Genomic DNA, 17,257 nt, shown 5'->3' with positions numbered 1-17,257 from the left:
CTTCAGTTAAAATTGTTCATAAATAACTGAAATAATTTCATACTCTACATGTAGCAGGGATTGGGGTAGTGTTTATTTACCTTCCACGACAAGGCGTGCAAATTGTGAAATTGACAAAAACTGACAGGATTTTACTTCCAGCAGTCTAAGATGTCTGCCCACCATGCAATGCCGAATTCGAAACTACATGCAAGCTATTTCTATCATTTGAATGTGTCAACTCACTTTACATGTACCAAATTACTGTCTGAATAAAATATGACAGTCATACACATTGTAGCAATGTCACCAGTAGGATACTGTCATAGACAACAAAAGAATAGCAGCCAACGCCTAACCACAACAAAACCCCAGATAATGATGTATATCATTACGGTATATCACTGTAGTCCACATGCTTCCCCGTGATATATTCCGCGGATTACAAGCGTCTCGGTGAAACGGGTGTCAGTTATGTCGGTCAGGTTATTTGGTCACTTGTACGCGGTTGTCATAACCAGAATGTAATTATAACAAATTACCCAGCAACTTTTTATAGGTTAATCCATCTCCATATCGTCATTTATCTTGCGCAATCATCACAGCCGGATTGAATATCAACTACCTGCTATTGTTATATACACGTAGAGATTTTCGGATATATTTTAGAGGGAGAAGTAGGTTTATGGAAATGGATTCCGAAATTTAAATAGTGTTGAAAAGCATTTTTCTTTTATGATCTCAATTACTGGTTAAATACATATATTAAAGATTTCATGGTCTTTCAAATACTAGTATATTAAATGAACCAAACAAAATTTCTAAATATAATTTCTGAATTTAAAAAGTATGTAGTTTATACATGGCCGATTAAAATTGTTTAAATCCAAATCCAACGTCTCCATGAAAGGGAAATACAATGGGGCCCCCAGATACCGACCGCCAGGACTGAACGTTCCAAAAGCAGCTGAGTCACTTTGAATGTTTGATTTGTTGCGCAACTGCACCTAATAAATTTGTCAAACATGCATGTTAACTCTTCCGTGTTTACAAGATAAAAACAAAACCGAGACGCTCGATCGATTTTTTTTTTTAAAATTCAAGAGGTAGAAGTGACCGATTTACCTGTCATGCGTTCTTAGGTTGAAACGACCTCATTGTCTGACGTAAAAATCCACCCAGAATCCTTGATAATGACTCGGTCACTGACCGACTTGATGGTCAAATGGTTTGTTATGCAGGTTTTGAGTTTAGGGTCATTGTAAGTTCATTCTACATGTAATATGTACTCACGTTATTGAGTCAAGTATTGCATTTGTGTTGTATAATTTCCATTTGTATAGTATATTTTTTCATTTGTGTGTATAATTTCTATTTGTATTGTGTGTTGTATCATTTTCATTTGTATTGTATATTTTGGCATTTGTGTTGTATGATTTCCATTTGTATTGTATATTTTTCATTTGTAATTGTATAATTTTCCATTTTTAATGCATTCTATATTTTCCATTTGTATTATATAATTTTTCATTTGCGTTGTATATTTTTCATTTGTATTTCGAAGTATCGTTCGGAGGGGGTGTTTTCGCTCAGTATCAAATTGTTTTAATCATTAATTGAAAAATGACGTCATTGCAATTGTAACTTTTCTCAACTGCATACAAACCTAATATCAAATCGATTCGATTTTTACGCAGTTATATTGTTAGACCAGTACATTGCTTTTCGCAAGTGTCGCTTTGACATTTTTATTTCTCCCTATGAATACATCATTTTCATTTTATAATAACTAACTATATTCGCGCTTCACTCGCTTGTTTATATTGTATTTCATGTATTCATGTTATAATATAAATGAAGCTCTTGTGCCATGCAATATTATTTACGTGTACTTGATTTTGAAAGCATGAGTCCACATAACTACGTTAAAAGTTTAGAATGTACATGTAAGAGAGTCGTGGGGTTTTGTGACTATTGACATTGACCGACATTTTACATCTCAACCCAATAGTCACGAAATTAATTTTTTCCAAAGCCAAACAATTACTGATTTATCTGCCCTTGGGTCCTTGTGCGTAAGAGGTAATTAGGGCACGTCTTTAAAATCTTTTGTATACATATTCTTTCATAACTATTATGTTCTGATTCGTTCATCCACGTGTTGAGAAATTTCAGAAATTGTTATTGCTGGCATTTTGCAATAGACAAAGACATATTATCTACTAGATTCTGTACTCGTGTAACAATTCTTAACCTGACGTCGATTTAAATGTAGGTTCAGTCTTCACCGCCACCCCACCCCCACTACAGTGAGGATATCCATATCAAATCAAAATTAAGCTAAAACATTACACAAATATATATATATATATATATATATATATATATAAACTCTACCATTTAAATTTTACTCCGATGAAAGAGAGGTTTAATATATATATATATATATATATATATATATAAAGCACAGAAATAGCAATGAACTCTTAAATGAACATAATTGCCCTAAGTGAAGAAATATTTAATATAAAGCACAGAAAATTTCACTTTATTTGGATACCCACTTCCACCCCTACCCGGGGTTGAACTCACGACCTGCGCAACCAAATCTCCTAGCAGCATGTAACCAGCGCGCTAGACCGCTCGACCATCTAGGCAAGTTACCATATATATATATATATATAGAGAGAGAGAGAGAGAGAGAGAGAGAGAGAGAGTGAGAGAAAGTAGCTAGAACGAGTGTTGAAAACACTGAAATAATTGTTTTCATATCGTTAATATAATTTATTCTGACATTAAGATTTAGCAATAAGGAAGTCTTCTAAATGAATAATAATATTTGAAAATAAAACACTGACAGACAAGGTTTCAAAACAAAACAATCTAATCCAACAATAAAAATAAACAAGTGAGATTTAAAAGAAAAAATAAATTGTAACTCTTGCATGGTGACAAAACAAAATTAATTAAATAATATGTATAATAAACCCCAATGACATATACAAAGTATATAAACCATCTCCTGTAAGAGGAACCACTGAAAAGTAGTAGGCCCCCATCAGTGACAACATACAGCATAGCTCGGCATGTAGAGAGGAACTAGAACAATGGGTAATTATTATTCTCGATGAAAGGAAATGTAATATATTCCAATATTAAAGATTACAGTAACTTTTAATTAAAAAAAAAACACCACAAAACAATTAACCGTTCTTGGTATTATTAGCTAGACTTTGTGATCGTTACTTAAAAGCACTGCCTTTCTCAGTGACTAAAACATACCATGTTCTACTGTTTTAGAACATAGATGACGCGGAATGCGTTTTACTGATGGAATGGGGAAGGAGTTAGAAATGAATGATCGCGGAATTTCCTCGGATTGCATCGACATTTTTCATTCATAAATTCATCAATTTCGCGAACATCAACTGACACATTAAATATTAAATCTTCCAAGCCATTATATAGATTCTCGGTTAAGCGTAAACATTTATAATTGTCATGCATGATTTACAAGGCAAACGAATGGGACCATTTATTGCTCCGATGTCTTCTTGACCAACCGATATACTGATAAAACAGTCGGGCGAACTCCGAACATACATGTATCAATACCTTGTCTGTCAACGCATTTTGAAAGATTAAGTTTCATGTTCAGGACGTCAAGGTGATAGAGGGGGCATTGACCGAATTTTTGCGCTCAGTTTAAGAAACGCCCACTTTTATATGCTCGTTTTAACAAATCGAGAAATAATCCCGTTTCATTGTATTGAATCATGAAATATAGAAACAAGAACTGTTTGTACACAGTATATGTATGGAAAATAAGAAAAACAACACGTGGTTTAAATATTGGTAATCAGATGTGCCTTTAAATATTAACCTACAACTAAACGACAAACTATGTGTTGATATTTTTTTTTTCATTTCTTGAATTTAATTTGAACATCCTACTTTTCATTCACAAACGGCATACGTGTATATCTTAGTATGTGTAAATGTTTGTTTGACATCCCCTCGAGAATTTTTCATTCATAACGAAAAGTCACCTGGTATAGCTATAGGCGAGTGATACGAATTTAAACCAGTGAGGCTTCTTTATCGTGCCAGCCTCGGTTTATATGGTGTCTTCCCCAAACCCGTGACTCTGACTTCTAAATGCCAAGCAGTTCCGTGAGGATAAAGTAAGAAGAGGTCCTCAGTACCCCTTGCTTGTTGTAAGAGGCGACTAAATGGGGAGGTCCTTCGGGTGAGATCGCAAAAACCGAGGCCCGTGTCACAGCAGGTATGGCCCGATAAAGATCCCTCCCTGCTCAAAGGCTGTAAGCGCCGAGCATAGACCTAAAATTTTGCAGCTCATCAGCGGCAATGGTGACATCTCCATAAAAGTGAAAAATTCTCGAGAGGGACGTTAACCAATATACACTGTACAATCAATCAATCAACCAAGCAGTTGGCGAAGGAGTAGACACCATCTATTTTTACCTCGTAGGTTTTACGCTGCCGAGGTACGATCAGGGCTCTTAGTCACGAAGTACTTGTAATTGACATATTGTTATCTGAAAGTCATAGGTAGTCATATACAATTTACCTCCGTAATATCACAAACCAATCTCGTTTTTTAAATATATATCTAAAGTTAAGCTTGACTTACTGCATATATGAGTGGTATGATAATACTATTCAAAATACGATGCGGTTTTCTAAAGAAGTGCGTGGTCATTTATCAGTAGATATGCACAGTTACCATAAGAAAGGTTTGCCTAAGCTACTTAACCATCAATTCTTAATCCAGTTTACTTACAAAATTCGCCGCATTGTAATGAGAATATGCCCCTACTAGTAATTGGTATACATTTCCGAGACTACACGAAGCTCTTCATGCAGTTCAGTATGTCAGCAAATAGGTTACAAACCTGAGCAAATTTCAACCGCTGTTCAATGGCTGATAATGATGAGCCACCTTGCCTTGTAAATCCTCTTTATTGTTCTCTTGTTGTCTCAAACTACGCGTACTCTTTCTAAATGGGACTAAATACATAATGTACAATGTTGCCTGGTACACTGTTTGAGAGAGAGTGTTTTACGTCGTTTATTGAGGCACCAGTATAGTTTACCTGCATTTACCTTGATAATGCAAGATGTAATAAAACAGATAGATTCATTGAATTTCATAATTTTTCTTGGGACATTGATTGTAACATTTTTAATGTAATTTATTCAAAATAAAACGGAGGCTGGGTTCATAACTGGAAAATGTTGAGATTATTCCATGTGAAACAACGCCATACAATACATGACATAATGACACACACGCGCAACACTTCTACAGGTATATGAAACTCAAACAAAAATTAAGAAAAATACTCGAATGAAAGTGAAAATAAATTTGACATGACTATGAAATGCATTATTGCTCAGTATTTGTATAATGTATTAATTTTCTTTATTTATAGCCATTTCATGTTCATGATATCCCATAAATTTGTGCTGATTAAACTGCTTTCTTGAATCCAGGTAAACTTTATCTGTACCCCCAAGAGGGGGTCTTAATTTCCTATGAAGTTATTTTTAGCGAGTGGCCGTTCGGGGACAAATAGTTGGTGAATGATCTTTCGCCAGATGAGTCGCTGGCCTTAAATTAAACCATGTTCCGTGGTTTGCATGATAACAAATCCCCCAGTTATTACGACGGTCCTGAACATAATGATGTTTGGATTTGAATGAAAAAACTTGATGGAACGTAAAACAAACATGAGAACAAAGCGTTGAAAACATCTCCATGGGCCTCTTTACCGCGTTACATATCAAACAGATATTTTTGGCGAGTAGTCCTTCGGGGGATCTAATACGGCCAATCGGGCTCGAACCCACGACCAGGAGGTACCCAAGCAAACCTTCTCCCTACTGAACCGCCCGACCGGATGATATACCCATTTAAATTATGTGTACTACCAAAACACTGTTTACACGCATTGTCATATACTTGACTATCAAATGGTGACGTCTCTATATGAGTGAAAAATTCTCGAGAGGGACGTTAAACAGTATACAATCAAATGAGTAATAATTGACACTGTGGGTTTTCCTCCTTTAGACTGGTACAAATGTATGTATAAATTCTACAATTGTCATACAAAATTCGCTAGTAAACAGGAAATTATACATATCAATACAAAAGTACGCACCATCTATCCTTCTGTGTTTAGTAAACCAAAAGTGATAAAAGAATTAGATAGGTTACCCGAGGAATATGTTTTCGTTCCAGCTGACAAAGGTTATAACAACATTGTCTTTGTTTGTAAGGCTCATTAATACAACTGTATTTTAAACGAACTTGGCATTAACTCCTTTTGGTAACCGTACTTATACTCCAACTGCCCTTTCAAAAGACGAAATTCTTCAAAACCATGCTTCAGTTTTAGACATATTTAATATCCCAGTCAATGGGTCGGATGAATATGAGTTACCGTACCTATACTGGATTCCTAAACTTCATAAAAACCCTTGCAAACAAATATACATTGCTGGATTCAGTAAATGTTCTACCAAGCTCCTATCTTTGCTCCTCACGAAAATATTAAGAGCTGTGAAGGAGAAACTTCAAACGTACTGTGCGACTACATATGCTAGAAGTGGTGCAAATCAAATGTGGATTCCTAAAAATTCTAAAGAAGGTTTTGTAAACTTGAAATCACAAAACCTTTCTCAAATCAACAAGATCTAGGTGGCCGAGTGGTTAGAGCATCGCGCTCAAAATCACACGGCCTCTCACCTCTGGTCGGCGCGGGTTCGAATCCCACTCACACCGGTAAGTGAGAAAGTTTCCCAGTTTACTTTCGGAAGGTCGATGGTCTCTTCCCAGGGATATTGTACATGTATCTGGGTTCTCTCTTCCACCAATAAAAACTGGGCGCCACCAGATAACTGAAAAATTGTTGAGTGTGGCGGAAAACAGCAAAACAACTCACCAACCAACAACATCTAAACGTATGCCTTTTCAACACTTTACACGGCCATTCCTCACGATAAATCAAAGACTAGACTTTTTGACATCATAGACAGTTGCTTCTTCAACAAAAATGGAAAACGCAAATATTCCTATCTAGTGATCTGTCATCTAAAAAATTACTTTGTTTAATGCCACTCTGATTCCAAGCACAAGTACTCTGAAGTTGAAATAAAAAATATGTTGGGGTTCCTCATTGACAATATCTTTGTGGTCTTTGGTGATCATGTCTTCCAACAGTCTGTTGGAATTTCCATGAGCACGAATTGTGCTCCTTTGTTGGCTGACTTGTTTTTATATTCATATGAAGCGGAATCTATTAAAAAACTTCTACATGAGAAGAAAAAATCTCTTGCTGTGGCCTTCAATTCGACATTTATGATATATCGACAACGTTTTATCTATTAACAATAATAATTTTCATTCATACATATATGTGGATTCGATATATCCCAGTGAACTCGAAATAAAAGATACCACAGATTCGTAATTTTTTGCTTCATACTCAGATATTTTATTGAAAGTAGATATTAACAGCAAACTAACAACGCAACTTTATGACAAACGGGATGATTTCAGCTTCTCCATCGTCAACTTCCCATATTTATGTAGCAATATTCTATTATCACCTGCATATGGTGTTTATATATCTCAACTGATTCGATACACAAGAGCTTGTTCTGCTTATGGCCGGTTTTTAAATCGAAGCATGCTACAAACAAGTTGATGGTGCAGGGGTTCCAACAGTCTCGTTTAAAGTCAGCATTTCACAAATTCTACGGTCGTTATAGCGATCTAGTTTGCCAATACAACCTATCATTGGGTCAAATGCTGTCTGGCGTGTTTCATACCGATTGTTAGGCCGTTCTTGACACACTGATTTTGACTACGGATAACTCCGTTTACCTGATCAAGAAATAGGGCTCATGGCGGGTGTGACTTGTCGACAGGGGATGCTTATTCCTCCTAGGTACCTGATTCCACCTCTGGTAAATGCAGGGGTCCGTGTTTGCCCAACTCTCTTTTTTGTATTGCTTATAGGAGTTATGAAATTGCACTGTTCGTTATCTTCACCTTTCATGCTGAAAAAAAGGCAGTTCATTTCATAGATGTATGTTATAATATGCATCAGTTATGTTTAATTCGTCTTGTCTAAACGGTTTCTGGAAAACTTTATTCTCCTGTACCAGTTATGTTCTAACCAAAAGTCAAGCAGTAAAGACAATGGTCATAAGGAGGTCAAAGCACAAAGTAAACATAACCGAGTTTTAACTCATTTTCAAAATGACCATATAGTATCAGATTGAATACATTGAGATCATTTAGATACATGGTAATTCAAATAACCATGACAGTGGACAATAATTGCTGATAAAGAAAAAAAAGACCTTTTCATGCAGCAATTTCAAGATCTGCAACATGATATAAAATTTGTAATATGAACTTACTATAATTATGCAGATTTAGGTAAGATATCACCTACATTGACCAAAGGTAACACTGGAAGAATATCTTACTTGGCATTGTATAGAAAAACATGTGAATTTACTTGTGAATGATTTGAGGAACAATGAAGGTGTTTAACCAACGAACCGCAGTGACTTACTAACGTCTAGACAAAAATAATCTACCACAATCGTTTATAATAACACAAAATTGTAGTAAATAGCTTAAGTTAGAAAACACCCTCTTCGAAACACATCTCACTGATTTATTTCTTTTAAATTCAGTTGTGTACCGCATGTTTCAGCCCGCGTTTTTCTACTGCTAGGTTTGTCGTTCAATCCAATAAGGAAGTGATACATGCGTACATGTATACCCACTTTGTCAACCTGAAGAGCCCCAGAACTCATGTGACCGCTTTTAAATCAGTTGTTTGAACTTTCTCAATCTGACATTCTTAAGAGGAAATGGGTTTCACCATATACAGCAAAAGTCTTATGTCAATTTGTCTTAAAAAAGAGACATTATTTAATACGAATTTTAGAGAGGTGCCCCATGCGAAGAAGATTAGCTGTTATATCATAAATACATCCAAGGTTTTGCCAGTGGTTTGAAGAACTCGTGAAGTCGATTACCCATGATAACGGCGATCAATTCACCGAACGCCTGGTAGGACTGCATGAACGACATAGTAACTTTTTTCATTCTATAAATAAAATGAAAGTATTCACAAAAAAGTCAGTAGAAATACAGACTGATAAAACAATGAGAATGGTACTTATTTTCAAGGGATTCATATTTTGACTTCTTTAAACTATCACAGTCATAGTTCGCTTATCTGTAAAGCTGACATTGGTTACGCTTATTCGTGACTGTGCCATATTTTCAACACGCTAACTATGAATAATATCCCGCGGGGCTTATCCAAATTGGGGAATATTCAACATTCTACATAACGGAAAACCATAAAGACATGCCTTTCAAAACATTTCATATCCCACCTGAGTACAAGTTACACTACATTCCCATGTCCTCGATTTCTGACAATTTATCCATGGTATAAAATGCAAATTTTAGTTACACAGTACTACATTTTGATCATCATCTTGAATCTACACTTCACAAAATGAAACCTTTCAATTGTCTCAATAAACAGATGGAAATGAATGAAAAAACAGACATGGTAAAACCAATACATTCCCAAAGTTGTTTGTGGAGGAGGATACTGACAGAAGTTGTTTGTGGAGAAGGATACTAACGGAAGTTGTTTATCGGGGATACTGACAGAAGTTGTTTGTGGAGAAGGATACATGCAGACGTTGTTAGTGGAGAAGGATGCAGACAGAGGTTGTTTGTGGACGAGGATACTAACGGAAGTTGTTTGTGGAGGAGGATACAGGCAGAAGTTGTTTGTGGAGAAGGATACTAACGGAAGTTGGTTGTGGAGGAGGATACTGGCAGAATATGTTTGTGGAGGAATATATTGACAGAATTTGGTTGTGTAGGATACTCACGAAAGTTCTTTGTGGAGGAATATATTGACAGAATTTGGTTGTGTAGGATACTCACGAAAGTTCTTTGTGGAGGAGGATAGTGATAGAAGTTGTTTATAGAGGAGGATATTGACAGAAGTTGTTTGTGAAGGGGGATAGTAACGGAAGTTGTTTATTGGGGATACTGACATAAGTTGTTTGTGGAGAAGGATACATGCAGACGTTGTTAGTGGAGAAAGATACAAGCAGAAGTTGTTTGTGGAGGAGGGTACTAATGGAAGTTGTTTGTGGAGGAGGATACAGGCAGAAGTTGTTTGTGGATGATACTGGCAGAAGTTGTTTGTGGAGGAGGATATTGACAAAATGTGTTTATGTAGGATACTCACGGACGTTGTTTGTGGAGGAGGATAGAGATAGAAGTTGTTTGTGAAGGAGGATACTGACAGAAGTTGTTTGTGGAGGATACTGACGGAAGTTGTTTGTGGAGAAGGATAGTGATAGAAGTTGTTTATAATGGAGGATATTGACAAAAGTTGTTTGTGGACGAGGATACTAACGGAAGTTGTTTATTGGGGATACTGACAGAAGTTGTTTGTGGAGGAGGATACTAATGGAAGTTGTTTGTGGAGGAGGATACTAACGGAAGTTGTTTGTGGAGGAGGATATTGACAGAAGTTGTTTGTGGAGGAGGATACTGGCAGCAGGTAAGGAAATATGGAACAATAGTACAACGCAGCTCGCCAAGAAGTGTTAATATACTTACCCTATCCCCCTTAATTCAAAATATTTAGCCAAGGTTAAAGTTTTTGAAAAGCAAGTCACAAGTCCAAGGCCACTAGGTTATAGGTCTTGAAATCAGACTACTGTCACCAAACCCTTACAAATATAGATACATTGCTGGATCCTGTAAATGTTCTACCAAGTCCCTATCTTTGCTGATAACGAAAATATTAACTGCTTTGAAGGAGATACCTCAAACGTATTGTACCACAATATATGTCAAAAGTGGTGTAAATCAAATGTTGACTCTAATACAATTCTAAAGAACTTTTAGTAAATTTGAAATTATAAAACTTTTCTCGAATCATCAACATCAAAAGGTATGACTTTTCAACACGACCTTTCCTCACGATGAATTAAAGGATATACTTTTTGACATCATAGACACTTGCTTCTTCAATAAAAATGATAAAAAGAAACTTAGTGAAACAGGCATTCAAAAATATTTGTTAAACAACATTCTGATGAAATTGATATTAAAAAGATGCTGGAGTTATTTATTGACATTATCTTCGTAGTATTTGGTGATCAGATCTTCCAACAGTCTGTTGGAATTCCCATGGGTACGAATTGTGCTCTATTGTTAACTGGCCTGTTTTCATATTTCTACGGGTCAGAATTCAACTTATACATGAGAAACAAAAATCTCTAGCTGTGGTCTTCAACTCGACATTTAGATATATCGACATTTTCTCTATGAATAATAATCATTTTCATTCATTTGTCGATTCGATATATCAAAACCTTCTACCTGAGAAAAAAAATATATTGCTGTGACCTTCAATTTGACATTTAGATATATCGACGACATTTTATCTATGAACAATAATAACTTTCATTCCTATGTCGATTCGATATATCCCTGTAAGCTCGAAATAAAAGACACCACAGAGTCGTCCACAATCTAATTAAAACCAGATCCTAAGATACGCCCACAATCGCTACATTAGGATCTAACATAACCCCATAGGGATGTCCACATGACATTTTGCTTGGAATATTCATATGAACTATCAGCCAGTCAGATTGCGCCATACAGACAATGATGGCTATTTAGGCGGTTCCCTGCAATTCGTAAACAAGTTGCAGTAATCAGTATCCCACGACGTCTATTACAAACTATAAATTGTATATTCTCACATAAGGAATTTTAAAATTTCGCAATAATGCCCAATCTATTCCGTTCATGCAAACAACAAAACGTACGATATAAGATACACCCAAATTAAATTAATTGTGAATTGCGATTTATGTAGGAATGGGTATGATTTGTATAGTTTTCAAGATGGTTTACTTAATTAACGCGAGGAATATAACGTCAGTCAACGTAAACGGTGCATTGTGACGTCACCTCTAGCTTCGATGTGTTTTCTTTCAAACCAAACAATCGCAGCAATTTTCCTTGCATTGAGAACACCGACGACTTCATTGGCGAAACGCTGATTGGTTAACATAAAGTTCGCATGAACATGACCCCTAGTCGAGTTATGTAAGATCTTCTTCCGCAAAGTATACGGCGCGGATCTAAGAATTTTAATTAGATTGAGTCGTCCACTTCTGCTTCATACTTATATATTTTATTGAAAGTAGATATTAACGGCAAACTAACAACTCAATTTATGACCAAAAAATGGTATATATGTCACTCCTATTGAGAGGTATATTATGATATGATGATGCTTTACTTTTGTACTTTTATATTGGGTGCTACTTCAGGGATTGGATTTTTCTATATATGTGCTTGTATATACGTTACTTTTGATTGTCATTTATTCATTTAATAAATGACCACTTTTACTTTTTATATGAGTTTGACTTATTTCGGGGCAGGCTGACATAAAGGATGATTTCAGCTTCTCCATCGTCAACTTCACATCTTAATGTAGCAATATTTCATTACCATCTGCATATGGTGTTTATATCTCTCAACTGATTCGATACGCAAGAGCTTGTTCTACGTATGGTCAGTTTTTAAATCGAGGCAAGCTATTGACAGACAAGTTGATGGTACAGGGGTTTTAACAGTCTCGTTTAAAGTCAGCATTTCGCAAATTCTATAGGTCGTTATAACGATCTAGTTTGCCAATACAACCTATCATTGGGTCAAATGCTGTCCGACATGTTTCATACCGATTGTTAGATTGTTCTTGGCACAATGATTTTGACTACGGATAATTCCAGTTACCTGATGAAGATATGGAGCTCACGGCGAGTGTGACCGGTCGATGGGGATGCTTACTCCTCCTAGGCACCTGATCCCACTTCTGGTGTGTCCAGCGGTTCGCGTTTGCCCAACTCTCTATTTTGTATTGCTTATAGAAGTTATGAGATTGATCACTGTTCGTTATCTTCACCTTTTTTATCTCAGTGAATTTGAAATAAAAGACAACACTGAGTCTTCCACACCTGCTTCATACTCAGATATCTTATTCAGCTTCTACATCAACTTCCCACATTTAAGTAGAAATATTCCATTATCAGCTTCATATGGTGTTTATGTATCTCAACTGACTCGAAGCACAAGGATCAAATTAAAATTAGGTCCTTTTATCCGCTCACATTGCTACACAAGCTATATACGTAAGCGGATCAAAGGATCTAATTTTAATTAGATTGAATCCACAAGAGCTTGTTCAGTTTTTAAATCGAGGTAAGCTACTGACAAAGAAGTTGATATTACAGAGGTTAACAGTTTTGTTTAAAGTCAGCATTTCGCAAATTCTATTATGGTTATAAATATCTAATTCACCAATACAATCAGTCATTGGGTCAAATGCTATCTGGCGTGTCTCATACCAATTGTTAGACCGTTCTTTACACACTGCTTTTGCCTACGGATTACTCCGTTTACCTGATGAAGATATAGGGCTAACAGCGGGGTGACCGGTCAACAGGGGATACTTACTCCTCTTAGGCACCTGATCCCACCTCTGGTGTGTCCAGGGCTCCGTGCTTGCCCTACTTTTAATTTTGTATTCTTTATGGGAGTTATGAGATGGATCACTGTTCGCTATCTTCACCTTTTCTTATCAAAGCCCTATCCCCCTTGGTAGAAAAGATATAGCCAACGTTAATTTTTTCCCTTTATGAATGACACCAACACCAGGGTCATGACAATAGTTCTGCGGACAATTGTTCCGGTGTGCTAAAAATAGCCTTCAACTACAAATGACCATAGCTTTATTCTTAACATAGTTCCACACTCCTGTGACGTCATACGATTTTGCAGTCAATGATTTAATGACAGGAACATAAATTTTGTTGGAGCCTTTTTCAATAGTTATTGTAAAAAAATCTTGTTAGCCATAAACTATTTCAAAAGTCTTAATTATATTTGAAAAGTCAATGATATGTTTCAAAATATTGAATCCAAGGACAATAACTCTGTTTTCATTAAATTATTTATCAAGTTCATTATGCGATAGATTTCCTTTATTTTTGACAAACATTTTACCAAGGTGATAAGGAATCATTATCTGTGTCTTTTCATGAAATTACATAAAATTTTAATCCCGAGTGATTTTGAATAGCTCAACTGTATGGTGCCAGACTTCGCTTTTTTATGGGGGTATACATACTCTGGAAGCTATAGATTTGAAATTATTAAGGAAAGGTAGGGATTTTTTTTTCATAAATAACTATAACAGATGTACATCTACTAATATAAACAGAAAAAATGATATGTAAACCATGCAATAAGGAAAATGCGTCCACATTTGTTTGTTTTTTAACATTTTGGAGAATAACGTTAATTCAATAATTTTGCACATATCATTCTAAAACTTGATGAACATATTGAAAATGACATGTGTTTTAGTTATTGACATGTTTCCCGATAAATAAATGCAATTCAAAAAATATGTTGTTGTTTTTATTTTAAAATAACAACAAATAACTGTTTCCAATGAATTTCATAAAAATCTACATAGGGGTACACGACTTCAGTAGTGTCTGTAATGAAAATTAATATGGAAATCCTTAACTGTTTTGCCTTTTTTCATTACTCTGAATGTTAATTTATTGATTCGAAACAAAAAAATGCTACCTAAACCCCAAAATTCCAGGACTAAGGACCCACCTTAACAAAACAATCTGATAATACCAGGTACATTGGTTTACATAGCATACAACAATCCCACAAAAGTTGCTAAAATATAAATGAAGAGCCTCTGAGAAAATCTCGTGACAAAATGCATCAGTCTACGGACTAATGGAGTGAAATCGATATACATATGTAAGCCAAACTTTGTTTGAGGAGGGTATAGAGAATTGTGATAGGAGCCTAGATCTGATATTAAGGAAATCAAACATTCTCCGTGTCTTGCTAAATTCAGTAATTTTCAAGCTGAAATATTTTTTGAAATCTAACTTTTCCTTTCCTCCTCATTCTGTTCTACAAAATACTGATTTACATCTGGTAATCGTTTGCACTCTCCTTGAAATACATTTTTATATTTAGAGTTTTACGTATACAATCATAAGTACCAAGCACCGACCCAGCCTATTTTACAAACACTGAATTGAATAAAAATGATTTCCGATTGACACATGACAACTATATTTGAAGCCAAAGCATCTTAGAACAAGTACCGCCAACGGTACATAATACGCCCGTGAAAAGCTAATATAGGATGTTTTTCTTACACCATGATTTGTATATTAACTTGCCTTCAAGTAATATCAGCAATTAACAGGGTGTGACATACTTTCTTTGCATCGAAAATAACAAGACCAATAATGTAATCTCTATGTAATATTTACACTTGGCATCAGATGTATGTGTACCAAATTAAATGGTCCTTGCCCAAACGAATCGGTCTGCATCTTGCTACTATGACCTTGACCTTAAGAAACAATAGGCATCCTCCACTTGGCATAAAGTGTATGTGTAAGTTTGACGGTCCTAGCTCCAACAGTTCGGTTTGTATAATGCCTACAAGGTTTTCCTACTAAGTGACACTGTGACTTTGACCTTGAAAAAGTAATAAACATCTTCCTCTCATCACGGTGATCATATATACCAAGTTGTAATATCCTTGGGCTTACGGTTCGGTTTGTAATCTGCCTACAAGGTTTTCCAACTAAGTGATACTGCGACATTGACCTTTGACTTCTGACCTTGAAAAACAATAGGCATCATCCTCTTATTAGGGTGATCAAATATACCAAGTTGTAATATCCTGGAGCTTACGGTTCAGTCTGTATCCTGCCAACAAGGGTTTCCTACTAGGTTTTCCTACTAAGTGATACTACGACCTTGACCTTGAAAAACAATAGGCATCTTCCTCTCATCATGGTGATCGAATGTACCAAGTTGTAAAATCCAGGAGTTTACGGTTCGGTCTGTATCCTACCCACAAGGTCCGGACAGACAGACGGACGAACGACGCCATATCATGATACGTCCAGTCTTCGACGGGCGTATAAAAATAGTGATTTATTTTGCCTGTTAAAAAAGCTGCAAGGAATCGACGTGTAATGACATTCTACATAATCTATACTTATAAATTCACAAATTTTGTCAATAAACTCCGAAACGCTTGCTCCAGAGTTACTGCTTGGTCATTTACTGTTGTTTTCATATCGTGCCACAAAGAATGTGTTCATAATAACAAAGATGATGACATACATACAGACAAAGTGACATGACCACAAAATCTATAGGTGTCTTCCTCTTATTGTAAATCATTTCTGTACAAAATTTGCGGAAGGCCGGGGTTCGAATCCCGGCCGCGACAGACCTAAGTCGTTAAAACAGGTAGTGACAGTCCCATCGCCAAACGCTCGGCATCATATGGGAATGTGACGGGTCATCGGAGATGACCTTAAAAACGGATGTCCCATGTCACAGTAGGTATGGTACGCTAAAGAACCTTCACGGCTCAATTGCCGTAAGCGCCGAGCATATGCCTAAGCCATATGAGTGAAAAATTCTCGAGTGAGACATTAAACAAGATACAATCAATCAATCAATTTAGTATCATTAACACTAAAGAAGATGTTATTTAAGTGTTTTACACATAAACACTATATAGTCAGTTTGGCCCCACCCTGGGGTCTGACGCCTACCCCAGGGATCATGAAATTTATAATTTTGGTAGAGGACTTACTGCTCTACATAACTATGTATTTAGTTTTTCTAAAACGTGCAGTTCTAGAGAAGAAGATTTTTGAAAATTGGTCAATTTAAGGCGGTTTTTGCCCAGCCCCTAAGAATCCTGAAATTTACAATTTTGTTCCAAAGATGCTTCATACCAAATTTGAAAAGAATTGAAATGGTAGTTATCAAGAAGTTAAAAATGTCTATTGTTCACACATTTAATAACTGATCAGTTTGGCCTCACCCTAATACCAATAAAGTGCACCGCCACGGCACATGATACGCCCGTCACATATTGTTAACAGTATAGATTGTACCCATTAAAACATATTTTTTTTTATATCACCTTAATTAAATGTCACAGTGACCTTAAAGTAGAATGCGACACACCTTCTACCTAAGATGCATTAGTTGACCAATTTTGGTGATTCTAGGTCTAATAGTTTTCAAGTT

The sequence above is a fragment of the Ostrea edulis genome, chromosome 5 (genome assembly GCF_947568905.1).
Source record: "Ostrea edulis chromosome 5, xbOstEdul1.1, whole genome shotgun sequence".
Taxonomy (NCBI): Eukaryota; Metazoa; Mollusca; class Bivalvia; order Ostreida; family Ostreidae; genus Ostrea; species Ostrea edulis.
This window is presented reverse-complemented; position numbering follows the sequence as displayed.